The following is a 7852-nucleotide window of genomic DNA, read 5'->3' on the forward strand; positions in this document are numbered from 1 at the left end:
TGCAGCACCTGACCTTATGTTCCATCGATAAAAAGTATTGATATTATGGTAACAGTTAGTGCTATTCCAAGTTGAATGACTGAATTTTATTGTTTCCTCTACTACCTCTCAATCAGACTCTTCACAGTCAGTTCAGTTTTACTTCTAATCAGGAAATCCTAAAAGCCTGACAGGGAATGCAGAAGAAATCATAACTCTGCATCTGTTATAATGGACTTTTTGGTGTCTTTGCTGTATGTTAAACCCTTAGACTTCAAGAAATATTACTATCACTTATCTATACTGTTTAAATGCAATTATACAATTACAATTACATTTGATTTACATTCTGTATCAACAAACCTTGATATTTTGCAGTTTCAAACCTGTCGATACAGAATTTAATTTCAAATCACAGATCACAGTGTTCAGAAAGCAATGCTATTTGATTTAGTTGCGAGGTTAAAACTGTAATGAGAAGAATCAGGAGATGCTACTTATATTGTTTTGTACCACCAGGTCTAATTTGTGGCAATGATAATGGATGAACAGAGCATGTTACCACTATGATTGTAAGCATATTAGCACCTCCCTGTTGCCCTCTCGCACAGCTTGCATTATCATACACTTGCCAAAAAGGTGTAGGTGCTCTTCTTACGAATTCTGCTATAGCCTCAGCGTTTCTGCATGCAAGAAATGTCATTGTGTCATCCATCTGTACTGTCATGTTTATCTCACCATCAATCTGACTTTGCATCACTTTTGCAGTGCTAGCTGTGATGTGGTTTTGCCATGTGATACACATACTCGAAAGAGTGTGACATTTATCAGCTGAATCAAAAAGCTTAACTGATCGAAATACAGCATGTTGAGTTTCAAACTGGACATTTTTAGAACTAATATGCTGCTGTGTCATTCTAGGCTCCTAAATCCAGAAATCCACCTGTTATTCAAAGGTTGTTTAGGGAACTACTTGGTGGGGTTTGTTTAAATGGCCTGCTTCATTTTAGCACTTCAATGAGGTTGAAAACAGGACCCTGACTTGGCAATTATAGATTATGCTATTACTTGGTTCTGAACACAGAGACTGACCATTGTAATGGCAAAGTGTTCTCTTACAAACTGTGTCCAGCATGGTTTTCTCACAGTTCTGTTCAGTGCTGCAAAACAGTTTTTATTACATTGTTGAATTTCCCATTGAATTACAAGCTTGTAATTCACAGTTCAGTTACTCTGCTGTTCCTGATTCAGTAAAGCAACCTCTTGCTGCTATACTCCCTCCACCATGCTTCACAGTTTGGAGGAGGCTTTGGTGAGGCTTCAAAGGGCTTTGTATTCTCTCCACCAGCTCACTCATTCAACACATTTGGGATGAAATGGAATGTAGGCCTCATCACCCAACATCTGTACCAGACTTCACTAATGTTCTTGTGGATGAATGGAACTGGATGCCTGCAGCAGTGTTTCATAATTTAGTGTGAACCTTGACACAACAGTAAAGGCTGTTACTACATGGAAGGTGGGACAAACTCCATCTTCATCATTTTTGGCACAATTTATTTGTGAGTTTTAAGGTAATCATAAGGTATCGGAATCAGGCTCTCTTTACTAAATTTGCTTGCATATACAAGGAAAAGGAATTTGTGCAGCAAACATGAAATTCAGGCCAGCATGGGTGGCATTAAAGCAAAAGGGGAAATTCTAAAATTCATGTTCAAATCTGGCAAGACTCTACTTTTCAGTCAAATTATGCTAAAAATATAATTTCTAAGAACTATATACATGTTTTGTACCCCTAAATACCTTCCCCTTTATGATATGTGCATATATGGTTATATATAAGATTTCCATATGGGATGACACAGTGGCTAATGCAATCACCCTTCATATAGACGAATGGTCAGTATAACAAGTAAGATCAATGCAAATTCATCATCAGAAATAAACAATTCAGTAAATAAAAGTTTTTGCCCAACATCAATCACCATTTTTTTTCAGAGAAGTTATTTGGGTGATTTATTAACCAAACCAAAAAAAAGCTGTTGCTATTTAAAAACAGAGGCTAATATATTACTTAAACACGTTTATTTGTTGTCAGGGGCAGGTAAGGTACCAACTACGGTTGCAGTACGGTTGGGTAAAATTAAAGAAGTGCTTGGCTTCTTAAAGGCCACCACACACCAGATGCGCTGTGTTAATTTTAGTACTGGACTCAAATAAACTAACCGAAATAAAACTTTCAAGATCATGCTTGCCATCACTTTACTAACTCTTCACAAGCTTGCTGTTGTCAAGCTGACAGAGAGGAGGTGCAAAAAGGCTAGCCTAGTAACATTACCAGAGGTAAGCATTAGCATTTGTGTGTTTTTCTAAAAGACTGGCTACCTTTCTCTTTCCTCTTATCTACTGTGGCTTTCTGTAGTCTGGAACTGGCTTTAGTTAAATGTAGTAATGGCAAAATACAGAGTGGAAAGTGCTGCAATACCTCTGTTAAAAACAATGTTTTCAAATGTTTAGACTGTGTGTGGTGCTCGTCTCGGCTAAAGATTTAGACAGACAGACAGACAGACAGACAGACAGACAGACAGACAAACAGACAGATTCAACTTTGTCATTACTCAGTACAAGTACATGGCAACGAAATGCAGTTAGCATCTACCAGAAGTGCAAGTAGTAGCAAATAGTGCAAAAACAGACTGTGCAAGTGTGCAATAAATAGACATAGTGCAACATTACAGTATATAGAATAAATTACTATTATAGATATGCAAAAAAATAGATTATAGGTGTGTAGATATATACATGAACATGTTGGAGATGTACACTGTATTGAATAACTGTTGCGATGTGTAATTTACATGGCAGTAGAATGTTAGATTTGTGCGATGGTAATAATGATGAATAAAACAACAGCTCTGATTGGTGAGTGTAGTATGAAAGGCAGTGTTCATAGTCCGCTGTGTGCAGTATGAGCGGTAGTGTTATCAGTGAGGTGTGGAGTTCAGCAGAGTGATTGTGGAGGGAAAGAACCTGGACCTGAGCCGACTTGTATCTCCTCTCTTGTATTTAGGTGCTATAGAATTGCATTACTTGTTAGCTGCTTTAGCACTGTAACTTCAGTGCAACACTACCAGTTATGTCAATTAAACTTATTTTTACTGAACTTTTACAGGATATGGAGAGCTATGTTGCTCTGTGTCCTCTATCTTGCAAACTTAGCTGTGCTATGGACAGTTGTTTTTTATGTATTTTTTAACGAACAGAGAACTTCTGCCCATTTTAATACACAAGTATTGTTTATTTACTGAACTGAAAAGTGACTGTTTTCATGTGAATGTTTTCAACTTCTTAAACTCAGCAAATAAGAACTGCACTAAAATTTGCAGAAAGATGTTTGCTTGTTCTCTGTAGAGGATGTATTTGGTTATTTTCACTTAGAAAACAACAAAACATGTTGTTTGACTGAAGGTGTTCAAACTTTCATGTACAATAATGTGTGTTCACGTATGCGTGCGTGTGTGTGTATGTGTGTGTGTGTGTGTGTGTGTGAGAGAGAGAGAGAGAGAGAGACATTATACAAACAAAAAATGCATAAAATGTCTCTGATCAGCCTTTGTGGTTCTGATCTGGTACATTACTGCTGTATTCTAGAATTTTCACCTTCATTCAGCAGCCTGGTTAACAACAGCAGGCCTTTAGCTGGAAAACCTCAGCATAGATAACAATCTGTAAACGTTGCTAAAATATTGCAAGATGGAGGTGATTATGATGACAGCCTTAAACACATGATTGTGTTTGATAAAAGTCTGTTCTAGTGCTTCCTTTTATGGACGTATCTGAACTGGTTGGTATAAAACACAAGATCATGTTTGATACCAGCCTATTTAGGGCTTCCTCTTTTGGGCATCTCTGGACCATATAGTATACAAGTATATAGTACATGCAAAAAAGCATACAAACCTGCGTGCAAACGTCAATGTTTTCATAAACATCCATCCACTGGAAAAGACAGAAAACTGAGCTTTCTAAATTGTCCAGCTTGAGGATTTTCCAAAAGATTTGTTTTATTGACCTAAAAATGTTTAACTTTCGAGGAAAAATTACTTTTTTTTTTAAACTTTTTCGTAGTTTCTCTAGGTTCTTACACATGGCAGTCAGCTGCCATTGAAGGTGGGCTCAGTTTTACACAACTTACAGTAAATTATATTTTTAGTTGCTGTAAAAGTGAAATGTTGCCATTTTTTTGAGTCAGAATATAGACCAAATTAGCATACATACATAACCCTGAAATGTAGTATCCAAGTCTCTGTTCTCACTCTTTTTTTTTCTCAGAAATCAATAGACCCTCTCTGAAGGCCTTGAAGGCCTTTAAGGTTCCCAGTAGTTTTCAACTCTATGTACCTGATGTATGTACAAAGCAGTGCATAATGTGCTGCTTCAGCCACAATGGTCCATGTTACTGTTTCACAAATGTTATTTTGTGAGCTGGAGTTGAATTACAGCCCTCTAGAATGTTTTGTCATTTGCGAACGCTGCTATCTACTACAAGACAGTGCAGTATATCATACCAGTTACCACACAATATAGTGCAGAAGCTCAAAGCCCAACAATAAATACAGCAAAAAAAAAAATACAAAAATAGAAACACAACATGGTATGAAACACACAGTCCAAAGTATAAGAATGAGTGAAGCAAAAGAGTGCCTGAGCGGATGAACTGTACAAATATATGTAAACTACAACAGCCGTATAACATGACAAAATAACATATAGCAGTACAGATAGCAACATGTACAACCCCAGTTCCAATGAAATTGAGACGTTGTGTAAAACAAAAACAGAATACAATGATTTGCAAATCCTTTTCAACCTATATTCAATTGAATACACTAAAAAGACAGGATATTTATTGTTCAAACGAATAAACTATTGTTTTTTGCAAATATTCACTCATTTTGAATTTAATACGATGATTTGCAAATCATCGTATTCTGTTTTTATTTATGTTTTACACAGCGTCCCAACTTGGAATTGAGGTTGTATTATAGTTAATCAGCAATCCTTGTATGCTTGGTAGCGTCTTGTATGTATGATGCAGAGGTTCCATATTCAAAGATTTTGCCTTTTTTTTTCTTTTGGGATTAGCTGACACCAAAAGTTATTGATTGATCACTTTGGCTATGGCTATGCTACTACAAATCACATTTCACTGCATGGAGTATTGTATAAAAGTTGAAGCACCTCCAGTTAGATTGTAAGCATTTTCAAACAAATTAGTTGTAGTTATCATCCAGCACCTGTTTTGAATAATTTATACGGGCTAACTGGCTAATTCAGTTCTGGTGGTAGAATTTAACAAATCTATATGATGCCTGGGGGCATCATAGAGAAATCTAGAACCCAACCTGCTCACAACACCTTAAATTCTTATTCATTCTGACTATATTTATGTTCACTTGTACTTATTCTAACATTGTGTGGTGTTTTTACTGGCAAAAGCACAATTTCTATACAGATAAATGGGTTAAAAATAGTTTTTGGTGCCTAAGACTTTTTCACAGTGCTCTGTGTGAATGGTGTAGATATGCAGTTACTGACTGTAGCTCATCTGCTGCACAATTTATCAGCTCTCCTCTACAGGGCCCCTGCTGCAATCATCATTTTGATGGTGGATGGTGGTTCTCAGCACAGCAGCAACACTGGCATGGTAATGTCCATTGCACCGGTACAGCTGTATCAGGCACTGTGGTGTTGCTAGGGTTATTTTTTTAATTCTGTAAAAGCTGTTTAAGGCCTCCAAGTATTACAATACTCTTATTCTGTTCTTACCTTTTGGTTGGAAACAAAAGGGCTACATTTTTAAAACACCTGAACGAAAACTGTCCAAGCAGGACTTGTTTGTCTAGTTAGTATGTTGGTTAGTATTTCAAGAGCTGAACTGATCATTAACCGAGATGTTATTGGTAGTCAACTGAGCATCACCAAATGTTAACTACATAAGTATATGTAGATAAGCTACAAGGGACCATCCAAATAAAGTGTGACCAATCCTTTCAAAAATTCTACTTTTAAAACAGCATTATGTAAGAACAGGTATTTTTGGCTACTAGGCTTCCTTTACAATTGTGGAGTGTATTTTACTTTTACGCCACTGTCAAATCGCGCTTTGAGCCGCCGTCTTGAACAGCTGTGCAATGCGCATTTGTTGACGAGCTGAAGGATACAGAACCAGCAAAGATAACATCAGATGTGAAAGAACCATGTCAACTAACATAGGGTAACATTACAAGAATCTACAAAGTATGAGTCTGCATAGTTTCGTTTATTGTGACATTGGTGATGAACATTAACATAACAAAAAGAATAACAAAAAAGAATGACAACATTTTACACTGTGCTATGTTGTTTGCTAAGCATTTCAGTGTAACCAATGTGTGTAATGAAATAAAACATTTTTGAAACTGCTAAATTTAGGCTGTATTGCACATAATATACATTTTATAGTGTAATTTATTACAAGCTAGTTAAGGCAAGTTTGCAGTTGGCTAATTTGGAGTGAGATTGAGAGTGAATGTTTAGGACAGCAAATAAAACTAGATGTGCATTTCCTGAACTGCAAGACTGCTTGAAAAGAGCTGCAAGTGTGTGTGTGTGTGTGTGTGTGTGTGGGTGAGAGAGCTGTATGTGTTTGGGGGGGGGGTGGGTATGGGGGGGGGGGCAATGTGAAAGGGGCAGTTTTCTGTGCCTAGTGCCAAACAAATGTTCAGAACTCTAAAACTAATTGATAAAATGAGATATTTTGAGGTTTCAGAGAGAAACTGAAATGGAGTTTCTAAGTGAAAGTTTAAGGATTTTAAAGCAGATTCCCTGTGTGACAGCTGTGTCTGTGAGACTGAAGTTCTAGAACATTCCACCATTCATTCTTATGGGAGGTTTCAAACTTTTATTAAAAACTAGTCTGTACATTAAGCGGTTCGGGCTGTATTAATCGCAGAAAAGTGTGGAAGAAGAATAAGAAGTACAAGAAGTATGAGACATAACAATAGAGTGCTCTATTTATTTATTAGAGTGCTTGAAAAAGCAAATTTGTGTATGTAGGCATTGTGATCTCTGGTTCCTGTCACCACCACTAATAAGAAATCTGAGTTTGTTTACATTTCAACCTCTGAATTATATAGAAAATAAAAAATGTCATTGGAATTTCCTGTAATAAATTATTTTTAGCCTGGTTTTGTAGCCACTTTACTCCACAAGGCTTTTATATGTTCACTGTGAAGCTTCTTGAACTTTGCCATTGTATATGTTTTGAAAACTGTGTTGTATTAGATGCATTATTCACTGTCTTCACCTACCTCACTGTTGAGCAGACTGCTCTCTAAAATTCATCCTTTTGATACTGGCTCAGTGAAAGCAAGCCTGTAACCTTACATCTTCCAAACTCAGAGCTTGCTATTAGTATGCAAAGATGGCATGCATTAGGGTATGTATGCAGTGATGCACTAGAAGGAGTGCTGTTCTCTGCACTGGTGGTGTTGCGTGGGCACAGTGACATTCTCTTACTGTATAGCTTGACTTCAATGTATTGAAATCATAGCACAGCATCACTATTGATGGTAGCTTTGGGTAAAATAACCACATCACAATTGATAAGCAAGAAGGTTTATTTTTATTTCACAAAGAAAAAAGTTCCACTAAACAGTTGATATGTTAGTATTGCTGCTAAGCAATAGCTTTAATCAGCAAACTAGCCTCCAGTGCTATACGCTGCATTTACAATTGTCATGATTGGCCCCTCCCACTCATGTGCTTTTGTGTACCTTTTAGTCCTGTTATGTGCTTTCTTTGTTTTGATATCTTCATAGTCCAGCCCCCT

Source organism: Pygocentrus nattereri, chromosome 15 (genome assembly GCF_015220715.1).
Source record: "Pygocentrus nattereri isolate fPygNat1 chromosome 15, fPygNat1.pri, whole genome shotgun sequence".
Lineage (NCBI taxonomy): Eukaryota > Metazoa > Chordata > Actinopteri > Characiformes > Serrasalmidae > Pygocentrus > Pygocentrus nattereri.